This window comes from Staurois parvus, unplaced genomic scaffold (genome assembly GCF_062004578.1).
Source record: "Staurois parvus isolate SC_StPar_1 unplaced genomic scaffold, SC_StPar_1.0 ptg000098l, whole genome shotgun sequence".
In the NCBI taxonomy this organism is placed as follows: domain Eukaryota; kingdom Metazoa; phylum Chordata; class Amphibia; order Anura; family Ranidae; genus Staurois; species Staurois parvus.
This window is the reverse complement of record NW_028317894.1, coordinates 1,304,428-1,329,824: the sequence shown is the minus strand read 5'-3', so window position 1 is coordinate 1,329,824 and position 25,397 is coordinate 1,304,428.

The following is a 25,397-nucleotide window of genomic DNA, read 5'->3' as shown; positions in this document are numbered from 1 at the left end:
TTTTCATAGGCATTTTTGAGTTTGGGCAAGGGCACAGGGGCCCCATGATCCCCTATTTCCCGGGGGCCCCATGAGTTCTCAGTCCGCCCCTGTTCTGTACCATACTTTTTGTAAGTATTGGTTCACATATTTCTGTTATTACCATCAATGTGGTGGTTTACTATTCACTTTGTCCTCTTCTGGATCCGTTAAGGGTCAGGCCATGGTCAGACATTTTAAGATCCCATGTGGATCAGGTCACATTTATGTTATTTGCATGTTGTGTCACTTTATATATTGTTTCTCACATTTATTTATATTATGCATATATTAGTTCATAATATGTGATTTATTGCTTTTGAGTAGCGCTACATCATTTCTTTCTTATCTCATTTCATGATCATGTGGCTTACCAAAACCCGTAGGGATACTGCTCTCCAACCTACACAGAAAAGGAAAATAACCTGCAGCATGTCTAAGACGTCCTCATGTATGGTCCTCTGTCAACTGATTCTGGGTCACAGGAGAACACAAGTAAGTGCACTCCTGTGACCCACAAAAGAAGTCTGATTGAAAAAGATTTGACCATACTTATATTTTAGAGAAGAATAATCAGCACAAAATGAAAAGATTCTAGTTGAATCCCCCAGGGGACTAAGTGCATCAGTGCTGACTAACCATTCACAATACACGCACTTAAAAAAGATTCCGAGCTGTTGGGGCTGTGTGATCTATCTGCTGGTACTGTGTATGTTAGATCACACGGCTCTGTCTGATCTTTAATTATTATGAATGAACAGCCAGCGAGTGATGTACCGGGTATCTGCAGCTGTTAGTAAACATACTGTATAGAATATGGAGGTATTTCCTGAATGCAGAAAGCCTGCCTATGGGGAATACATCCGGACTCCTTCAATGAATGTACACAAGTACCAGCGTGTACACGTTCACAGCCATTTCTGTACACAGCACCTGGGCTTCTCGGGTGAAGAAATATGCCACTATGTATGTTTTATATGGCCTTCTAAGTATGTAGGCATGAGATCTTTGGGTATAAGGACAGTGGCATATGTTACTGTGTAGGCTTAGGTTTTAAGCCCCTCCCACTGTTAGCGCAGTTTTGGCAAACTATAATTCACCTTATTGCTCCCCTCTAGATGCCCAAGGTTGAACATCCCCAGGAGAAAAAATGATCAACGTCCCTGGGAGGGGGGAAACTATTGATGGTGCCTGCTCAGTAATGGGGCCACAAATCAGAACTGGACCAAATGCTCCATGCACTTGTTCCCCTGGAGGAATTAATACAGATTTTCAATATGGGATGATACCTTAAATCAGAACTAAACCCTCCTATCCTGTACAGCCAAGGAAGCTGCCATCTTAACCTCGGCTTGATCTCCAGTTGCTTTGGTGCTGCACAGGTGATATGTTGCCATCAGACACCATAGGGTTGAGAGCACAAGCACCTGTGATATTTATCAATCACAGCATGCCTTGAATGTACTCTAACTGGTTTGGGAAACAGTTACATTGATGGCTTTAGTTCCACTTTAAACACTTTTGCACTCTACCCAAAAATATATCATACAAAGGTTTGAGCTTTACATATTGCACAAGTGCCCATGAGCTCCAGTCTGATGGCTGATTTACTAAGCAGCAGAGAATTGGCACAGCAATCTGTAGTTCTTCAGACTAGCATTTGCAAGCTTGTTTACGTAAACTAAGCCTTAAAGTGTATGCACAACCGAGATCTAGTTTTCAGTATTTTTGGCATCATGCCTTGCTGTATACAATTTTCTGAAGTAGATATTTTTGTTTATCAGTTGCAAAGTTTCTTACCTGGAAAGCCAGTCAGTAACAACATGTCCTGTCTCAGGCTGATAACACTAAACCCCTACTTAGCCATTAGCAGCTGCATTGTCAGCCTGCCTTGGGTGCTTCTTCAGTTGGCCATTGGGATCCCTATCAGGTCTGCATAACTGCAGACCTAAATGACAGGCCACCGAAAAAGCACGCATGGCAGTCTGAGGACCCTGCTTCTAATTGCAAGGTTAGAAAAATGTAGGAATCCCAAATTCATGCTCAAAAAAATGTATAAAAGCTTCACATACATATTGGCAATAAATGTGGACATTCTGCCATAGAAGCCTAACTATGCTGTTTATCTCATGCAGAATTCTTCTTACTTTGTACAATCTCAGCCAAGTAATATGTACACAATTCACAGAAGTAACGAGCAGCCGATTAGAGGGGTATTAAACTCTCTTAATTAGCATTAACTATTTAGAATTCTTATGCTGCTAACATTAGGAAATAGATAGGAAGGTATATTATATTTACATCTTTATTTTTTTTTATATTTCTTAAAGTGTTACTAGACCTACAACAGTAAAATCAGTCTGTATATGCAGTAAAGCATACTTGTTATACTCACTGTGGAACCTAAGGGGTTAATCCCCTGTAAAAAGGCTGTTTTATCCTTTCGTCTCTGCCCCTCCTCTTGTTGAAATGACCACCTGATACAGACTGAATCCATAGTCACATGCACATGCTCAGTTTGGTGTGTATTTCTAGAGAGGTTTTTTTTTTTTCTTGAGAGAGTGCATGTGGTAAGCACAGGGCCAATCAGTACTGTCCAGACAGAGGGTCAGGACTTTCACATCCTCCTAGAGCAGAAAGAAAACTCCTCCTACAATCTTTAAGCAGTGCTCTGCTGAAATCACAAGACTGATCTAACTGCTGATGAGGAAAGGTATTTAGCAGTTTATATTTACTAAAATAATTGCATTTCCATGTTTTGTGTACTGTGGGAGACCAGATATAGTGAATGCAGGGTCCTGGGTTTAGTAACACTTTAAGCTGCTTTCTGGTTTCAGGGCTAGGTCAAAATGATGTCATACATCCCAGGAGTCTTCATGGGCATTTTTGTTCTGTTCATCTGGAGAAGAGGAGAGTAGGAGGAGTTTTCTCAGCTAAGCACACCATCTTACCAGCATGCATGAGTTAAGGGCAGATGGATTCCAGGAAGTAAATACTAAATGAATCATCTGCCTTACTCAAAATTTCCACAGCCAGAAATGCTAGGGGTGTGTTTCAAAGTGATTTCTCAAATAAATCATGGAGACAGATGGGGGAGTTTGCTTTGAACATTAAAAATAGTTCTGCTTTAACCGTTTCCACACTAACCTATAGCAGAAATACTGCTACGGGGTGGTAGGGTTGCGCAAAATCACATATATATACACATGATTTTGCAGTTCTGGGTAGGGGGCCCTACCTGCGCTGCCATTCGTGGCCTTGGCTGTCAATCACTGGGTCCCAGCCAGTGATTTCTTGCTGGCACCCGGTGATCACCAAGTATATCTGACAGAGGAGAGACCTGTGTATAAACAACACAGATCTCTCCCGTCAGCTCCTGCTCACTGCTTTGTATGGCTCTGTATTTGTTAAAAAATATAAAAAAAACAAATCAAATATCACTGAAAGAAAGCTCTATTTGTGGGAAAAAAAGGGCGTAAATTTTATTTGGGTGCAGTGTTGCATGACCGCACGATTGTCAGTTAAAGTAACGCAGCGCAGTATCGCAAAAAATGGTCTGGTCAGGAAGGGGGGGTATATCTTCTGAAGGGAAAGTGATTAAAATTCTCAATGGTTGCTATGCACAGCTCCACCTTTGTATTAAAGTAAATGTATGGTTAAAATATTTTTAGCCCGCTGTTGGCTGATTTTGGGTAACAGGAGTGCAAGGAAGTGCTTTCCTGTGACCCAGAAGAGAAGTATGCTTTGACTATACTTCTCTTTTAATTGATATTTTAGGTGAGTACATATATTACAAGAAGGGTTTTTTGGATCTTAATCTCTAAATTATGAAAGGCAATTTACATCTCATTTATAGTTCCAAAAATGTTGGCATTTTGTCTAACCTCATTCTTGCAAGAGGTTAAAGTATTAAAAGGACACTATTATTCAAAATGGAAATAAAAATATTAAGTTTAATTTCTACATAAGTCAAACATTGATTTGCCAGATTTATATTATATATATATACAGGTGAAACTCAAAAAATTAGAATATCGTGCAAAAGTTTATTTATTTCAGTAATGCAACTTAAAAGGTGAAACTAATATATGAGATAGACTCATTACATGCAAAGCAAGATAGTTCAAGCCATGATTTGTCATAATTGTGATGATTATGGCTTACAGCTCATGAAAACCCCAAATCCACAATCTCTGAAAATTAGAATATTGTGAAAAGGTGCAATATTCTCGGCTCAAAGTGTCCCACTCTAATCAGCTAATTAAGCCATAACACCTGCAAAGGGTTCCTGAGCCTTTAAATGGTCTCTCAGTCTGGTTCAGTAGGAATCACAATCATGGGAAAGACTGCTGACCTGACAGTTGTGCAGAAAACCATCATTGACATCCTCCATAAGGAGGGAAAGTCTCAAAAGGTACTTGCAAAAGAAGTTGGATGTTCCCAAAGTGCTGTATTAAAGCACATTAATAGAAAATTATGTGGAAGGAAAAAGTGTGGAAGGGAAAAGTGCACAAGCAGCAGGGATGACCGCAGCCTGGAGAGGATTGTCCGGAAAAAGCCATTCAAAAGTGTTGGGGACTTTCACAAGGAGTGGACTGAGGCTGGAGTCAGTGCATCAAGAGCCATCACACACAGACAGATCCTGGACATGGGCTTCAAATGTTGTATTCTTCTTGTCAAGCTGCTCCTGAACAACAAACAACGTCAAAAGCATCTTACCTGGGCTAAAGAAAAACAGACCTGGTCTGTTGCTCAGTGGTCCAAAGTCCTGTTTTCTGATGAGAGCAACTTTTGCATCTCATTTGGAAACCAAGGACCCAGAGTATGGAGGAAGAATGGAGAGGCACACACTGCAAGATGCTTGAAGTCCAGTGTGAAGTTTCCACAGTCTGTGTTGATTTGGGGAGCCATGTCATCTGCTGGTGTTGGTCCACTGTGCTTCATTAAGTCCAGGGTCAACGCAGCCGTCTACCAGGAGATTTTGGAGCACTTCATGCTTCCTTCCGCAGATGAGCTTTATGGGGATGCTGACTTCATTTTCCAGCAGGACTTGGCACCTGCCCACACTGCCAAAAGCACCAAAACCGGGTTCAATGACTGTGGGATTACTGTGCTTGATTGGCCAGCAAACTCGCCTGACCTGAACCCCATAGAGAATCTATGGGGCATTGCCAAGAGAAAGATGAGAGACATGAGACCGAACAATGCAGAAGAGCTGAAGGCCGCTATTGAAGCATCCTGGTCTTCCATAACACCTCAGCAGTGCCACAGGCTGATAGCTTCCATGCCATGCCGCATTGAGGCAGTAATTGCTGCAAAAGGGGCCCAAACCAAGTACTGAGTACATATGCATGCTTATACTTTTCAGAGGTTCGATATTGTTCTATGTACAATCCTTGTTTTATTGATTGCATGTAATATTCTAATTTTCTGAGATTGTGGATTTGGGGTTTTCATGAGCTGTAAGCCATAATCATCACAATTATGACAAATCACGGCTTGAACTATCTTGCTTTGCATATGATGAATCTATCTCATATAGTAGTTTCACCTTTTAAGTTGCATTACTGAAATAAATGAACTTTTGCACGATATTCTAATTTTTTGAGTTTCACCTGTGTATATATATATTATAGATTGTATTAAAAAAAACATTTCCTTTATGAGTTTAATTAGAATCTGTTGGTAGCATCAGCAAATCCTTTCACATTATTGATGGCATGCAGCTCCATCAAGAGTTTTACCAGAAGACTGTTTCCAACTGCAATCATCTCCAATGGAAACACCTGGTCATTGTTTCCTTTTATTTTATGTATACCAGCCATCCATGGGAGGCTAAAGCTACATTCACATGGCTACACTGGGGTAGTTGCCAGTGAGAATCAGTAGATTCCTACTGCTGGTACTAAAAGCTGGCCAGCGCCACTGCTGTTCGCATGTAACTGCTCATCTCAGCAGTTACAGTCTAATACAGCTTCTGACTGACTCTGGATTCAGACAGTGCGATCAGGGTCTGCGTTTCTGTGGAGTTTTGGCCCCACAGACTGGCTGCAGCCAATCAGCTAGTTTATATGCATCTATAGCACATAATGTTGTTGCATCTAGAGGCAGAATTTAGCATCCTCTAAACACAGCAAACTATCCACACCCATGAGACAGCGTGAATGTAGCCTTACCCACATGGAAGAAAAATATATTTGAAATGTATTTGAAAAATATTCTTCCCAGATATATTGACATATATTTGAAATGTTATGATTTTGGCCATATTCAATATATTTCATTTCAATATATATATATATATACACACTGCATGCTGAAATACGTTTTTATTACAAAATATATGAAAAATATTTTTAAAAATACATTTCAATTATATTATAATAATTATACTGCATGTCTTTAAAAATACAAATCTACATTTTTTTAATTAATTTACAAATATATGTAAAAGTATATGTTAAAATTACTTTTTTATATGTTAAAAAAAAATCTGAAGAATATATTTAAAAAAAAATTTTTTAAATATATTCTTCAGATTTTTTTTTAACAGATAAAAAAGTAATTTTAACATATTTTTACATATATTTGTAAATGCATTCCAAAAATGTAGATTTGTATTTTTAAAGACATACAGTATATTTGAAATGTATTGAAAACAGTATATATTGAAATGGTTGATCCTGCCTGCTCTTTCTACAAGTAAACTGACCACCCTATCATGGCAGTCGTTTCATGCTAGCGTGGTCAATTTATGTGTTGCTGACATCCCGTTGAAGATTCAGGCATGCTGTGCAAGATCACAGCATGCCTATAGCTTCAGTATTCAGTACATAGCCACACCCTCTCCTGCCTTGATTGATGGCCCATTTCCCATCAAGTGATGTTATGTCGTAGGGAGTGATTGCATTCCAATACCAACATCACTTTGGTGGCAACATCACTTTCTATAATAACATACATGCCTCAGCAGTGCACATGCCCACAAGCAGGTCTGTGCATAGCTGTGGAAGCAACAGAGATCATGTAACCTGCAGTTTAGAAGCTGGAGAAACTGAAAGGCAAGTTCTTTAAAAAAAAACTCAATGTAAAAATCAAAAATGTAAGCTTAATTTTACTTATTGAAAAATGATTTTGGCAGTAGTAAGCTTTACAACCACTTTAACTATGGGGTATTCAGAAGATTGAGGAGTCAGAAGACTCTCTATATTTCAAAAAATATAAAACCCATCTGTCTTCTCTCCTGTTTTTTGGTCTGTATAGTTTTAAAAAAAAAAATCTGTGAAAAATAATTAAATATCATTCTTCCTCCAATAGCAGTGATTTTACTAAAATAATCACATGGTACAAGAGGCAGAGTTTTTACAAATGGGCATCATCATCGAAGTGTGGCTAGGGCAGCATGGTGTCTACATAATCACCTAATCCCAAGGGGTTGAGTTACCAATAATTTTAGACTTCAATACCAACAAGTCTAGTAATGACCTTTTTCATAGGCCTGAGGCAAGTGCCCTTTTTATTTCTGGACCCTGAGCTCACCTACTTTGAGTTTCACGCCTTTCCCCTTCTTTATACAAAGTATCTTAATGCCAATTTAGCTTGTTGCCTGTATAATTTTGCACAAAATAAATTCCATTGATTACAACATATAAGACAGGCGTGTGTTTTTTTTTCTTTCTCCTCTCCTTGATCCAAGTGGAATTTCACAGACCTAATTTACATGCTTTTGAATTAAGCACTGTAGAACAAGCCTTGAAGCTTTACCAAACCGTGACAGTTTGTAACTAGTTTACCAGCCAGTTGATTGTCCTTGTACATTTTAATGCTGTGCCTAAGCTCAGTGAATCATGTTTTGATTGACTGCTTTCGACTTATTACCATATAAATTTCTACAGGAGCATTGTAAGATGCAGATGTTATGGATGCCAGGGTCACACAGGTAATCAGAATATTTGACAGGCATGCTTTTTTACAGAAACATTTCCAAAGTAATCATGTTTTCTTCCCTCAAATAACCCTCAAAGATCCTTCATTTTGTGTCATACATGGTGTCAAAGCTCAGTGCCGACTCTACCTGTGCATCTGTTCCCATAAATGTTCTGTGCTAGTTTGATGGGCAGCTTGGTTAAGAATGAGCTGGGGATCAGTGATCTGCTTGTGAACTGGTAAAGGAGATCTTTTCACTCCTTATTAGTTTACATCTTTATTGCAGAGTGCAGTCGGGTTCCCCTCATCCATCTCTGGTCATTGTGTAAATATGCTAAATGTATACATAATATATATAATGTTTCTGCATAGAGGGACATAAGGCCACATTATGAGCCATCTAATATATTCCATTAGTGAATTTGGTTTTTGGTCAATTCCTCTTTTATTAAGAAACTGGTAAGGGGTCCATAAACTTTGGTCCTTTTTTGAGTACCAGCACTGAATAAAATACACAATGGACATGTGTGATTCGTTTAGTTATGAATCTAAATTCAGTCAATTTTTGTGAATCTCAATGTGACGAATTTCAATGAATCCAAAATAAATCATAACAAAACAACAAAATTAATTTGTTTCATTTGGATGTTTGAAGCATCCAAAAAAACGAATGATTCAAACTGACTTCTTAATAGTCAGTTATTAAGGATTGGGCATTAAAGGGAGGACGAGCAAACTCTTCCTCCTCTCCTGAGCCATACCAGGCTACATGCCCTCAACATGGGGGGGTGCTTTGGGGGGGGGGTTGTCCCCCCAAAGCACCTTGTTCCCATGTTGATCGGAACAAGGGTCTCTTTCCCACAATCTTAGGTGATGGTTGCGGGGGTCTTCAGGCAGGGGGTTTGAGGGAATCTGGAATGACATCACTGAATGCCCCTGCCCCCTTGTTTACTTGATATCCAGCATGTGACTGGACATGGGAGCAAATGTGTTTGGTTTGTTTTTTTCATAAAGAACTTTGTTAAAAACTGTGTTTGGGTTGTTTTTTTTTTACTTTTGACACTTTTTTTAGTGAATGAGTAGGAATACTCATTCACACGGGTGGGGTGAGGTCTGGGGGCCCTCTTGGAAGTCCCCGCTGAAGACCCTCATAACTACTACCCAGGGTTTTGGGGAAGAGGCCCTTGTCCCCATCAACGTGGGGGCAAGATGCTTTGGTGGGGAGCCTGCATGTGGTCTGATAAGGTTTGGGGGGGGGCACTTACTCGGATAAATGTCTGCTATTTTGGGGGGACCAGGCACTATTTTAAAAAAAATATTGGATTAGGGTTCCCCTCAAAATCCATACTAGGCTCTTAGGGGGCAACTCCCATGCTGTTTTTATTTTAAAAATTTCACCGGCACTTCTCAATTGACAGCAGATGAGCTATGGTTGTTACGGATGTGGTGGTCGGTAGGATGCAACGGCCTAGACCAGCAATTCTTCACAATGAGTTCAGATCAGATTCAAAAATATCAAATCCTTCCAATAAAAATGAATATGAGAAACAAACGCCGAAGATACGAAATGAATCCCGAAAACGGATCTGTACATAATGAATATAACTAAATTAAATTTGTCAATTAACGAATAATGAAATGAAAACAAAACAAAAATCTCGGCCATACACATGTCTAATATACTGTACATATAGGTGTCTTTGCAAATGGAACAGGCTGCTGAAACCTGTTGGCGTTTTAGTTCTAGTGCCTCATTTCTTTGTAATATATACTGTGGACTGTAAAAAAATGAGCATTCACAAAAACAAAAAAGCCTAATTATTTCAGAGGTCCTGTTTTCCTGATCCACTATTACTAAGGGTTTACTAAACCTTTTTTGGATGGAGTGATTTTTCAGATGTTTCTAATGATTTGGAACTTAATGGCATCTCTAGGTACTAAGTACTCCATCATTTGTAGATTTTTTTGTTGGGTAATAAATGTCAAACATGGGGGTCATGTTACCAAACGTAGAAGTGTCTTATTTAGGGTGAATTTATAAAATAAAGAGCTCCAAAGAAAAAAAACACTCAAAAACCACAGTTACTTGTGTTTTTCATGCAAAATCTTACAAGTAAAAAGGTAAGTTTATTTACTGCTTTAAAACACATGCAAAAAAAATCCAAATTCTTTACATAGTTTGTATAAGTATTTTATATTTATTGGGGCAGTCATGTTAGTCTCAGAGACAACGTACTAAAATCTAGTCTAGTGAGATGTCACTTTCTTGCATTTAGGGAGTCTATGTGGCTACTTGATCTATAGATGGGGCTAAAAACATACTCCAGTTGCCCATTAATCCTGAATTTACCAGACTGACTCACATAGGGAGAGTGATCTTGCAAGTTACTATTAGAATCAGATGCAAATTAGACTGTCTTTCGTTTTATGTGATACCATTTTTCACTCCAATATATGCACAAGTAAGAAGAGGTCAGGGGCAGGTTTTATATGTGTGTACCAAAGAGAAATTTATGACTCGTGCTGCAATCTCATAGCAGATCTGTCTCATTATCCATCTCATGGATTTTGTTTTTCATGGCCTTGTTATGCAGCATGCTTGATAAATCTCTCAAATAAAGGGAAGGGAAGGAATATAGTATAGAGATTTTGGGTATACCTGTAGTTATTTTTTCATTATTTCATGAATAAAATATAATATAAAAATCTTTTACCAAACATTTCATATCAATTATTTTTGCATATAAATATTTGATATTTTAATTTCAAGCTTTATTAGAGGGGTCAGTAGCTCAAGTTAGAATTTACACACACAGCTAAAAGGTTTGTGACACTAGCAATATTGTCATTGCAAAGAACTTATCAGAAACCAAATTACTTACCTTCTGTCATATGTCAGTTCCCTATGGCTCGATGAGCAAGGCATTGCTCTCTGACTGGAGCAACATTTCCTTCATCCATTCAGACCTTGCCAGGACCTCTCCTACTGGTTGTCATTGAAGGAGCACCATTTGATTGTTCCATTCACTCCTTGCCAGGACCTCTCCTGGTGGCTACCACTGAGGGAGCAACATTTCGTTCATCTATTCAAACCTTGCCAGGACTTCACCTGGTGGCTCTTACTATAAATTACCATCCTCTAGTGGAGTGACCTAAAGTTTGTGGAACTAGTCTTTCGTGCCAGCACCTGAACTAACCAGAGGCAGGAACCAGTCACCGCTTTTTATATGCACTCTGTGGAGACATTTCTATTCTGGTTATTATAATAAAAGTTAAGAACAAAGTGATCCCCTAGTGTAGTTGAAGTATTCCCTATGTCCCCCTCTGGGTTGAGAACTACCATTATAAATTTGGCACCATGAATAGGTTGTGAGTGACCTCCTAGAGTGTGCCTGGAGACTGAAGGGTGAATGCTTGGTCATCATGCAGACAGAATGTGTTGGCGAAAGCTAAAGGTTTTGCACCTGCATGTGATCTGGGCGAGGGTGTGTGGCCCTTGACATTCCCATTATGTTATGTGTCTTAGCTCTGATAGAAAAATGTCCTGTAAGGTGCTCTGTAACATCAAGAGCAAGTTAAGTAGGACCAGAGGTGGACAATTGAGGGACACAAAGTAAGGAAAAATGTATAATATGTAACTTTTTCCTTATTTGCTACTGACCCCTCTAACCCTGCTGCACTAGGCATTGGTCAATAACTCCCACTATGGTACTAAAGCCCTGATCAAATGTTATTTATTTTTTTCATTTTGAAAATGTTCTCCTTAATTGTTTCTCAAAACTGCCTAACAAAAAGAGACTTTGTTAAACGGCAAGCTGAAAGTTTGCCAAAACTGAACAAAAGAAAGCTATCCTATGCCGTTATGTGCATGACTCACAAGTTTATAATAGTTACCAATTAGAACCAGACCGCCCCTTTAATGTTCCTTGGCTGGTGCTGTTCAACTTATTTAAATTACAGTTTGTAAAAAGGAATCGGTGTTCACATTGTTAAGTTGAACCATAAATCCAGCAGAATGTTTGCACTGCAGGTGGCTTGTTACAGGGAAGAAAAAGTTTGCTAATCTCTTGGCGGTAATGACATTTGTTCTTTTAGCAGAGGATTAATTTATGACATTTTGAAAAGAGTTAAACTAAGTCCATCAGCTTGGTTTATTTAATATTGGCTTGGCCGCTTGTTAGTCATTATTAGGAACAAAGACCATCCTGTAAAATCTGAAAATGTTTGCTAAGATAATGAGACAGAAAAATGCAATGCTGATATAACTGTGCGACCAACACATTAAACAGATTCTATAGAACTGGCATGTCAAATCTCAGTAAAACAGAGTGCTGAATTGAGTGGGATCAGCCTGTAAAAGGCTGTAATAATTCTATTATTTATTCTTTTCAGGACCAGTTGAAAAAAATAAGAGCAGCAATACGTCATAAAATACTTTAAAGATGAACTCTAAATAATCATCTATATAAGGACTGATATTAAGTATATAATTGTCTATCAGATTTGTCATGGGGTTTCTGTCACTGGGAGAGATGATGATGTGCAAATAAACTGATTCTCTAATTCCTGACTAGGAAAGTGATTTGGGCAAAATGTATTTAGCCACCACCAAAATGTTGTTGTAATTTGCCCCAGATTTCACCTGGTGGACTTCTCAGTGCTGAGATCATTGTTGATAACAAAGCCAACTCTAACCTAAAATACCAACCCAAACACTTGCCCATATGTTACCCATAACACTAACCCACCCCCAACATTGGACCTCTTATGAAGCCAGGTGTAACCGGCAAAACCAGGTAGGTCACTTTGAATCCCACAAGCCATCCCCTTTAATAGAAGAATCCCTTCTACTTTGTGCCCTATCCACAAATGCAGCAATGATAGCATGGAGCTCATGAGCATGCACACAAGAATGTGAAATACCTTAACACTGTTTTACTGCAACTTTTTGCACTGTGGATCTCTTGCAAGAAAATAGGCTTTAATATTGGAGGAGCTACGGTGAGAACTGTTTAACAAGCCAGTTGATAGCCTGGTTTCTGAACTCAGATATCTATTTCCCCCTCCTAGTTGGAGGTATGGGATATATGCATACTCTTTAAGGGTGATCAATCTGGCTGGAGATAATGGATATCCCTTGTGAAGGTGACCCAAGTTCACTTAGTTGTGAACCTGTTACCTCAAAGTGGCCTTGGGGACTTCCTTTGGGAACCTCCTCCTGTGCAGATTTATAGGACATATATGGGATCTGTGTGATTTACCAACCATACTTAAGGAGTTTTAAGTGGTTGTAAACAATTTTTTATTTTAAATAACAAACATCTCTATACTTACTTGGTCTGTGCAACAGAATTGCACAGAGTGGCCCTGCTAGTGTACTTGGTTCCTCCTTTCTGCTAGTGCCCCCAATAGAAAACCACTTCCCATGAGGGCATGGAAGCAGGCTAGCTGCTATGTCCATTGACACAGACAGAGGGACTCGGCCCCACCCCGGCTCCATGGTCACCGGTTTTGATTGCCAGCAGTGGGAACCAATGGCTCCCATTGCTGGCAGTGCTTCCCACTTCAGCCGATCAGACCCAGAAGTGAGAAGAGAGAAGAGCTGCAGACGTGCACAGTGCTGGATTGAATGGGGGCTCGGGAAAGTATGGGGGGGTAAGGGCCAAGAATGTATTAAGGTAAAAAATATTTAGGCTTTAAAACCACTTTCACAGTGAACATCTGCTCTTTTTATATCCAGTAGAACTTACAATGCAGAATTTGTTCTTTTCTTTATTTTCTATGTTTTCTTTCATGTATCTTGATGTTTTCACACTTCATGAGGAATGGTGGATTTACAATTATCTGTTAAACTGACCGTCCATGCTAGACATACTCAGTTTTTGGACTTCATGTGGTCTAATATGGGCTTTAAATTGCTGTGTTTTGAAATGTAGATATTTTCATAATATTAATTGTTATTTTTGAATATTTTTGGGTGTGTGTCTAGATCCACTTGACTTTTAGAAATCACCATGTATACAATGAGCTGTTGAAGGTGCATTTTAAGGATCTTGCAGATATAGGTGGGGCTAGTTGGTTTTAAAGAGGATTAGATTTACCTGTGTGGTTTTAAAGCTGTGTTGCCAAATAAATGCTCATTAAGGGTATATGACTGTTGTCTGGTTTTTATATATTATTAAAAGCACATTCTAATACCTTGAATGAAGTCCATAATAGTCCACCAATAGTAGTTTTTCTTTGCTTGAGGTAGTTTAGTCATAACACTAATCCTTTACAAACAAGTCACCATGTTGGCACTCTTAGTGACTTAAAGCTGAACTAAACCCTCCGATTCTTTACAGCCAAGGAAGCTGCCATCTTAGCCTCTGTTTGATCTGCAGTTGCCATGATGCTGTACATGTGATCAGCAATGACATCAGCCATTTGATGGCTTGACAGTTCGATTGACATAAGCACACCGGCAACTGTAAAGGCTTTGTTTCCACCATACTTGCATAAAAATGGATGGAAACAATGCACAGGTTTGACCACGTGCCCTGTTCACCCCATAGCAGCCACATAGGAATGTTTTTTTTTTTTAAGATTCGGCCAATTTGTAGATTTGCATAGTAGCCATTGGTTGTGGCAGTAGGAATCGCACCTCTTCCCGCACCCACAACCAGCAGTGAATTTGCGGGTGTGGGGGGTTGCAGGGAAATCGCTTGGTGAAAAGCACCATGCAATTTCCCTGAGGCTGCATTTTTAAAAAGGTGCATGCACCTTTGTTCTCCAAGAAACGTGGGCACGTGGGCAAATGAATGAGCTGCCATGCCTACACAAACACACCCTGCACAACCTGCACAAGTGTGAACCTAGGATTAAAGTGCCCATTGATGTCACATTAGGCTTTTTTGGCCAAATTGGCCAACAATTCAAAGTTTATGCATAATTAATAACATATCTAACCATGCCTGCTGAGGGGGGAAAAAGACAACCAGACAGATGAAAAAACCTGGTTTTATTGTTTTTTATCACCATAGGGCTACCTTTTCCCTCCCTCCTCCTTTGCCCTAAACAGGAGTTTTCATCTAGACTACTACTAGGGGAGAAACTGGCCAGTTGGATCATGCATGCATGTCTGATTGTCTACTAATGGCTATAGTCCTAAAAGGAGCAGTAAATCACAACCATTGTGTAGCATATCAAAATAGGAATCATAGTCTGCATCTGTAATGAGCAAATATGGCTGCCCCCCAAATACACATATAATTACAAATTATACAAAGCAACAAGGTTACAAATAAAAAAGAAAAAACAACACACATATTGATAAGATTTTCTACATCAACCATAACTCTTGTACATGTTTATCTTAAAAAAAATAAAAAAATTAAAATATTACACATGCCTCTTTAAACAGTGCTTTCTTTAGAGAAAATATTTCCCTGCCATATAATTGCTAATTTAATTGTTTCCAACACATTGCTTTGAACATAGAATTTGCTCTCCATATGAAATTGATTTATGGAAATAGTTGACCTGGAGGTTGCATCGCATATCATTATTCTTGGTTCTAGTTCGCTTTAGGATAGCAAAATGCCTAGGGGGTCACGACCTGCTACGTCAATGCATTTTAATCTTTCGTAACATTTTATGCTATGATGAAATTCGTTTGCAAAGCTGAACATTGCCCGTACTTAATTATGATTAGTTACAATAGGCGGTCATGGTTTGGTAATGTAAACTGATGTGTGACAATGCAGAAAAAAATGTTAATTTAAATAAATTTAAATGAGAAACAGATTATTGCTGTGCGGGGGGTGAATTCCTCCATAGTGTGAGTATATGCTGCAAGAATGTACAATAAAATTATGCCGATATTGTTTCAATTCTCTTTAAATTAAGTTCATCAAAAGACTAAAATGTATTGAAGAATATTTAGGATTTTAATGTATGGTTTATAAAAAAAAATTAAATAAAGGACTCAAAATATACAAGCTGTTTGCTGGCATATAAGGATACATTTTTTAACTTTCACCAGATTATTAAAATTGAACATATTTAAATTTGAATTCCAGGCAAATAGCATAATAAAGAAATTTAAAGCACCTAAGGGAGTTGCTTTTCCTTCGAAAGCATTTTTGTATTTCAGTCCATCCAGTCCCAAAATTGACACAGTGCTACCACACAGCACAGCCTGGTCTGGCAGAGCAGGAGACCTGATTTTTCTGTGCTGCAGTTAAATAAAACCTAAAGGTCTTTTCCCTTCCCATACTTGTGACTTAACAGTGAAAGGAGCAGCAGTACACTAATAAGATTGAATACTTATTATTAGCCTGCACTAGGATAATCAACTCTCTATTATTATGGTTACCAGTGATCAAAAAGTAAAGAATGATGTATAATTAATAAAAACATGAAATATAAAAAATGTGATTAGTAATTATGAAGGCTGCAACTTGCTAAGGTTCTAAACCTTAAAGCTAGTATAATCAATCAAAGCCCTGTCTATTTCTAATAAATACCAAATGTGCCAAACATAGAAGTTCATGTGTGCTCAGTGTCCAAAGTACACCTTCATTATACTACACAAATAGAAGCAATAGTGCAGTCGTTGGTGATGCTGTGCAGTATTCGTCTATAATTGGTGCAGAGATCACATTGCCGTGCTCCCCTCCAGTGTTACCACACTCACTAACAGCTGTGGACTCTTACATATGAAAATAGGAATCATAAACGCATGAATTGTTGATGTCTTGGTATTGCTGGGACCTGCGTTCCTCCTTTGTGATCGTTTCTACAATGCAATAACAGGGCTCACAAGCTGGTGTACTCTCACATGCAAAAGGAATGGCAAGAGGGACCCATATGATGTCATTCTATTTTAGTAAAACTTCATGCAAAATTGGTTACTCTAACTTTAAAAACAGAATTTAAAAGCACAGGGTTGCCGGACCAAAAGTGCCACATTGGCATGCATTCAACTGACCGGATATGACATCACTGATAGTCTCCATCTAATGCGTTTTACCCCTCCCACTAGGCATCTTCAGAAGCTAGAGACATCGATCATTTGCTTGTTTTATAAATCTTCAGCCACTTATACTACACCCAAAGGTTCCCCCTTGTACTCACTAGCTGTTGGATCACTTCCTCTTCTTCTCACAACCATCTTAGATGCATTACGGATTGCATGTGGCTACACATTCTATACCCACCAATACATTCATAATATATCCTGTATAATAGAAATTGATTAACAAAAAAAAAATATATATATTATCTTGCCAAAAGTATTGGGACACCCCTCCAAATCATTGGATTCAGGTGTTCCAATCACCTCCATAGCCACAGATGTATAAAATCAAGCACCTAGGCATGCAGACTGCTTCTACAAACATTTGTGAAAGAATGGGTCACCCTCAGGAGCTCAGTAAATTCAAACATGATACCATGATAGGTTGCCACCTGTGCAATAAGTCCATCACTGAAATTTCCTTGCTACTAAATATTCCACAGTCAACTTTTAGTGATATTATAACAAAGTGGAAGCAACCGGGAACAACAGCAACTCAGCCACGATGGTAGGCCACGTAAAATGACAGAGCGGGGCCAGCGCATGCTGAAGTGCACAGTGCGCAGAAGTCATCAACCGTCTGCAGAGTCTATAGCTAAAGACCTCCAAACTTCATGTGGCCTTGAGATTAGGACAACAACAGTGCATAGAGAGCTTCATGGAATGGGTTTCCATGGCTGAGCAGCTGCATCCAAGCCATATATCACCAAGTGCAATGCAAAGCATCAGATGCAGTGGTGTAAAGCACGCCACCACTAGACTCTAGAGCAGTGGAGACGTGTTCTTTGGAGGGACAAATCACACTTCTCCATCTGGCAATCCAATGGACGTGTCTGGGTTTGGTGGTTGCCAGGAGAACGGTACTTGCCTGACTGCATTGTGCCAAGTGTAGAGTTTGGTGGAGGGGGGATTATGGTGTGGGGTTTCAGGGGTTAGACTTGGCCTCTTAGTTCCAGTGAAGGGAACTCTAAAGGCATCAGCATACCAAGGCATTTCGGACAATTTCTTGCTCCCAACTTTGTGGGAAAGGTTTGCGGGTGGCCCCCTCCTGTTCTAACATGACTGCACATCAGTGCACAAAGCAAGGTCCATAAAGACATGGATGAGCAAGTTTGGGGTGGAGGAACTTGGCTGGCCTGCCCTCAACCCGATAGAACACCTTTGGGATGAATTACAGCAGAAACCGCAAGCCAGGCCTTCTCATATGACATCAGTGCCTGACCTCACAAATGCGCTTGTAAAAGAATGGTCAACCATTCCCATAGACACGCTCCTAAACCTTGTGGACAGCCTCCTTAGAAGAGTTGAAGCTGTTATAGTTGAAAGGGGTGGGCTAACTCAATATTGAACCCTACGGACTAAGATTGGGATGCTATTAAAGTTCATGTGTGTGTAAAAGCAGGTGTCCTAATACTTTTGGCAATTTAGTGTATATATTTCTTCTCTTTCCTATCTCAAAACCTAGTTCCTTAGAAATATTATTAAATTCTAGATAAAATATATATATATATATATATATATATATTTTTTTTTTTTTTTTTTAATGTATGTATTTATTTATTTATTTATTTCATAATATATGTATGATTGGTGGTTGTAGAAATATAAAGCCTATAGAAAAGTACATGTGAAGACACACACACCCAGTAAAGCATCTAAGATGGCTATCTTTGGGTGTAGTAAGAGTGGTTGAGAATTTACAGATGAGCCAATGGCTGATGTCTCTAACTTCTGAAGATGCCCAGTTTTTAGGGGCAGAAAATGTTATCTGGCAATCCTGTCCTTTTTACTTCTGTTTTTAAAGTGAGTGCAACCAATTTTGCATGAGCTTTTAATAACATGGAATTACACTATATGGGCCTCTCTTGCCATTCCTTTTTCTTGTGAAAGCACATCAGCTTGTGAGTCCTGTTACTGCTGTGGCACCATCCAAGTTTGGCTAGGTGGTGCTGGATCCTAATGGTTGGACAGAAACTGTTAGCAGCTTAGGTGTATTGGCCAGGGGGTTCGGGTTGTGGTTAGGGCTGGAAGACTCTGCAGGCCAGCCCCTCTGGAGTTTCCCCCTGCTCTGAGGCTTTTGGAGGGGGCCTTGGAGGCAGTGGGTGGATCTGAGGAGTGACTGGCTTCATTTTTGAGGGACCTCAGCCAATTCCCAAGGCTTGGCAAGGGGCTGGGACTCCCTTAAAAGTGTAGGAGCCTGCTCATTGGGGGCAGTCGGAGTTGGGTGGAAGAAGGAGAGGAGTGTGGAGAGGAAGATGTGAGGCTGGAGGAAGGAGGCTGCCAGAAGGCCTAGTGGGATGGAGCCTGCCTGCGAACCTGGAGATGGAAAGAAGGAAAACTTGGAACTCACTGGGTCCCTGAGCAAGGACCACCTGTATGGCATGGAAGAAGTAGCCCAGCCGACAGGCCTGGTAGCAGCAGCCATCCCACAAGCAGTACATGAGAGGAAATGAGTGAGTACACCTGCACCCCCTGGGCAGATAGGGGGAGGAGCATTCTGATGGGAAACCAGATTAGCCCCCTGCTAGTGATTGTTCACCTCATTTAAAGGAACAGGAGCCAAATCTCCTGCTAAGGGAGAAAGTCTCCAGATTGCTGGGTGAAGAGGAGTTCATCTAGGGTCTGGGGTAGTACAACTAGAAGATGCTGGCTAGCACTCCAACAGAGACTGCATCAGAGAACAGAAGCTTGTGAATAGTTCAGGAAGTTTACCCTGTCCAAGTTCTAATCCCCTTAATAAATAACAAAACCAAAGCTCAAGGAATGGTTTCTGTCTCCGAGCTTGTGTGAAAAATGCTGAATGACTGGCTGAGCAGGACAATAGGGGGACCCATTTCTCTTAGCAACCCCTAAGGGAGTAGTGCTACACCGCATTGAAGAAACAATCATAGAGGAGGAGCACAGGTCCCAGCAATACCAAGACATCAACAATTCAAGTGTTTGTGACTCTTATTTTCAGATGTAAAAGTCCACAGCTGTTAGTGAGTGTGGGAACATAGGAGGGGAGCACAGCACTGTGATCTCTGCACCAATTATAGAGGACTGCACTATTTCTTCTATTTGTGTAAGCATTTTAACATGAATAGAAGGGGGACCTGCTCTTAAATAGTGTAGCATATACAAATAGACTATAGCCCATAGGACTCTTTGCCAGTTTACTAACTACTAGCAATCTGTTACTGCAAGGTGGAGCTCACGTTTGGATTCATCATATTGTCTGCAAAGGAAATAGAAGCTGCTGTAGCTAGCAGGGCCCTTGGGAGCCAGGTTTACTCATTGCATTGTTTTGTGCTTGTGTGCAAGAGTTTCACAAAGTTTACTTTGTGTCTAGAACATAATTGACAGTGGCATGGACCTCTAATACATAATGTGTTAGCCCTTAAGGGCTTAAATGTTTTCATGAATTCATCCATGGGCTTACTATATGACCATATTAATATCATCCATCTTCAAATTATCCCATTAGAGGAAAAACAGTTTCTCATTAAACATGCCCTGGCACCATTGGCCGATTTATAACATCTCACCCTGAACTCTAGACACGCAGTTCCTACATGAGAAATTGTGTATCTATTACAGTTCTAAGCTGTAAAATACAATGTAAACATAAAAGGTCTGTTAGTCGGTCACCGCCGGCCTCAAGTCTAACCTGAGACTCTCACAACATCTAACATTTCAATTCTACAGTTAGAATATTAAACAATGAAAAGTTTAATTGGCTGCAGATGTGAAAAATGTCTGTGGTTCCTCTGTGTGCTGTACAAGATTTTTTTCTTTTTTTCAGTCTAAAAAGCATGAAAAACACAAGACAAATAAATGTAAATTGTTTTATAAACCGCTAAGTGATCTTCTGTGTTATGGCATTTCCTTTCATGGGCGATGGAATGCTCAGAGATTATTGAGGGGCTATATAATAGGAGCATTAGGCCACATGTACAGTAATATTCAAAGAAGAACAAGTGAAATATATTCTTCTCTGTTATACTTTACTTATATACTTATACTTTAAAGTTATAGTCCAGTCAAACATTATAAATCTGAATTTAAAACTGCAGCCTACTTGATAAATGGATATGCTCACCAGACTGAAAATATCTTCTGTACCTGGCTAACTAAATTATCCCTCTTATGTTCACTTTCTGAGTGGTCCAGAAAGAAAGTGCTTGTGAAAATACAGACCTGTGTTCATTGGTACAAACACTCTTCTTGAGTTGTGCAGCACAGAACCAAGTGAGAAGAGTTTTTTTTTATTACAGATATTTATATAGCACCAACAAATTACTGACAGCTTTACATACTGTACATACACATCAGTTCCTGCCCTCAAGGAGCTTACAGTCTAATGTCCCCATCTCATAATCATACATAATCGCACACACATACTGGAACCAATGAGCCTACCAACATGTCTTTGGAGTGTGGGAGGAAACCCACACACGCACAGACCAACTTCATTAAGGTAGTATCTTGACCAAGATTCAAACCAGGAGACCCCAGTGTTACAAACCACTACTACCCTATTATATATTTGACTGCTTAAGGTCCCACTCTTGCATTGCTCAAGTAGGACCTGGGTGTGCAAGGAGAAAAGCAGAACATATAAAGTTCAGATCTAATTTTATTCAAGCTCTCATATCTCTGGTGTCAGGTGGAGAAATAGTACCCCATTGTTGGTGTCAGGTAGAGGAATAGTGCCCCATCATTGGTGTCAGCTGGAGGAATAGTGCCCCATTATTGGTGTCAGGTGGAGGAATAGTGTCCCATTGTTGGTGTCAGGTTGAAGAATAGTACCCCATTGTTGGCGTCAGCAGGAGGAATAGTGCCCCATCATTGGTGTCAGATGGAGAAATAGTGCTCCATCATTGGTGTCAGGTAGAGGAATAGTGCCCCATCGTTGGTGTCAGCTGGTGGAATAGTACCCCATCGTTGGTGTCAGGTGGAGGAATCGTGCCTCATCATTGGTGTCAGCTGGTGATACCAGTGCCTCCCACTGGTATCAGTGGGAGGAATGGTGCCGCATCATTGCTGTCATTGAAAGGAATAGTGCCTTGTTGGTGTTAGTAGCAGGAACTATGCCCCACTGTTGCTGACAGTCAGGGTAATAATGGTCCAAGGGTCAGATAAAAGCAAACAAAGGGCCACATTCAGCCCCAGGGCCACAGTTTGGAGACCACTATCATATCTTAAAAGGCCAACATGTTTAAGCAAGTTAAAAGGTTCTCCAACATTAGGGTTTGGTGTGGTGGAACAAAGCATATACTGGGCTGATAAAATTGGAAGGATCTTGAGGGGTAATTAGTATGATTACTTGAGATGTTTAACTAGCATCTGAAATACTAATTACCCCTCAGGATCCCTCTAAAAGACGAAGCTCAGTACACACTTCATTCAACAGTACCAAGCCTTGGTGAATGGGGACCCTTTAAACCCCCTGAAAAAAGTTGGCTTTTTATAAAAGTCTAAATAAAATTAAATCTGGAATATATATTCCTTTGGTACATTCCTCCTTGCACGTCCAGACCAATAAATAACCGGAAAGAAGTATATACTCCAAATCTTCCAAAGTTTATCCAAAATTAGAAAAAAGAGTTCTACCTGGAGTTGGAGTTTATTGCCTGCCTGCCCAACCAGCACTGAGACATGCAGCATGATTCTCCCTAAAGTCCCATTTAAATGTATTTTTGTTACAAAATCTCTCTGACTTCACAGTATGGATCTGTTTGCCTTCTTCCTCGGGTAACAAATGTAAAGCTGATAATGCTCCTCTTTTCTGAAGTGATGCTAAATGATATCCTTATTCTCCCCAAATAATCCATACACATCTACTGTTCTCCTTTTCTCCATTACATCCGTAGGTTTGGAACAAGCAGTGCATGTTAGGTGCAGTCATGTGGACTGATCTTTGCGCATTACAAATCCCATATTCCATAGTCCATTTCAGTAGCAAGCAAGAGAGGGTGGCTACACTCCTACTTGGGTTTATGGAGAACCAATGTATCCATCCTTTAAGAGAAAATCACAGCAAAAAAAGAGAAGGCTGAGAGCAATGAAAAGTACTTTTTTGAGTTAAGAAAACATACTTGAATAGAATTTTTTGTCAAATGGTGTTTGCAAATTACTGCTGCTAGATCCACATTTCCTTTCAACAAGTTAGGACTACAGACTCCTGGCCTCCATGATAACTGTTGCTTCTTCATACCATAATTTGATGTTTTAGGTGCTGTTATTCTACAATCCAGTCTGGGAGCTCCAACCAAAAAAATTTGGAGGCAGATTTATCAGTGTTTAGTGAACTCATGCACATCAGATTGACCTGAGTTGGCCATAGACTGCCATAACAGTAAGAGCACCCTATTAGAACATTGATATACAACACTTCTGCATTGGGTTTAACCCTTTCGCAAGCAGATGTGTAGGTGCCCAGGCCAAATACAGCATGTGTCAGTTAATAATAACTCTTTGGGGCTCATTTACAGAGTGCAAAATCTGGTGCAGCCCTGCATAGAAACTAACCAAGTTCTAGCTTTTTTTGTCATAGCTCAATTGAACAAGCTGAAGTTAGAAGCTGACTGGCTACCATGCACAATTGCACCAGATTTTGCCCCATTGTTAGTAAATCAACCCCTATGACTAATTTGCATAACTAAATCATTTTCATGCATATTGTAAAGGCCATATAAGGACATTTGATACACAAAAAACTGCTGGTTTTTTTTACCTTTTTTTTTCTGGATGATGGCGTTGGTGGGTGTGTTTTTATTATAGTCTTAAAAATTTGCAAAAATAGAAACACAAAATACATTTTTTTTCTATTTTTGTAATTAATGTATTATTATTTTTTAATAGTGTAACTCTATCAGACAGTTAAACTATTAAACAATTGGCAATTTTACATTATAGCTTGTAGTCGCCAGTTTTTAACCGCAGGCTTTCATGTTTGTCAGTGGAGCCTTCAGCGTGCACTACATCTCGATCATCGGATTGGACACGCCTATCGGTGACAGCCAGGATTGAAAACCAAAAAGTGTTGGCTGCTGGTTCTCAAAGGAGAGAAGTTTGCTTCATAATGCTGGGAAAGTTATTTACAGGCTGCAGATGGCAAAGGGTTAAAGAGGCAATGCCATGACACCACTTGTAATGTCACAACACTTTCTATCTGCCCATTTACTTTTTAAATCTTTCTGGAACTGCATTGAGCTTTTTAATTCATCATATGGTGGGTAAATCACTCTCACTATTCCTTTTGAAATCTGTGTAATTTATAATAAATAAATAAATAACACAGGAACACAGCAAATTTAGTATTCTGAGCAGATTCCCTGCCGCAGTGCCAGAGAAATATATAAAAAAAAAGCTGTGGTGAGTCATCTCATTTAAACAATGTATAGAGCTGTGTACAGTTTCCTTGCTGATACCCATTTTCAGTGAAATTCTACTGACAATCTGATCCATGTTGTTGTGGATGGAGAGTGCAGTACTCCCAAACAGGAGGCATGACATATATATGTAATTTCTCTATAAATAAGGAGTTGGAGGATTGAACAGATTAAATAAAAAAAGCTATATACATATGGAAGACCTCATTGTCACACTCCATTGTGTTGAAAATCATCTCTAGAACATTTTTATCACCATCCCTCTGCCAGAGCAGAAAGGTGAAAAGATTTCCCTATTCGAAGAACAGAGAAATCTTCTGACTTAAGCTGGCCATACATGCTCGAAATTTGGCCAGTTCAGCAGGGACTAAATTTTGATCCATGTATGGGAACTCTGGTTGAACAGAAGTTGATCTGCTGATCAACTTCTGTATAACCGCCCTGCAGGGGCGGACTGACCATTTGGAAACTTGGGCACTGCCTGAGGGCCCGGGGTCAGTAGGGGGTCCCATGAGATGCCCCTGGTACCTTTTTCATAGGCTTTTTAGAGTTTGGGCAAGGACACAGGGGCCCCATGATCCCCTATTGCCCGGGGCCCGTGAGTTGTCAGTCCGCCCCTGCCGCCCTGTCAGGTTATAGCGTGCAGTGCTGATCAGTGTATTCTGATGGCAGACCAGTCCCCCCCATTGTTAGAACACATTAGTTCAGCATGGAAGATTCCCCCATTCACTTTTAATGCGTGGATGGGACTATCAGGATTTTTTTTCCTAACCTGCTAGCTGAACTAAAAAACTGTCTCATAGCTGGACAGCTTTGGGGGACAGACAAAATTTCATACTTTAGATGTATTCTACATCAATAGGTTCAATCACCAGACTGAGGCATGCAGTCTTCCTCCTGAAGGGCCCTAGCTTTCTGTTTGCTCTGATTGTATACTCTTGCTGTCCAAGCAGATAGGGGCTGCAGCTCAGCTCACTTCTGGGAGAAGTGGGAGTGGAGTTGCTGGAAAGAATGTCAGG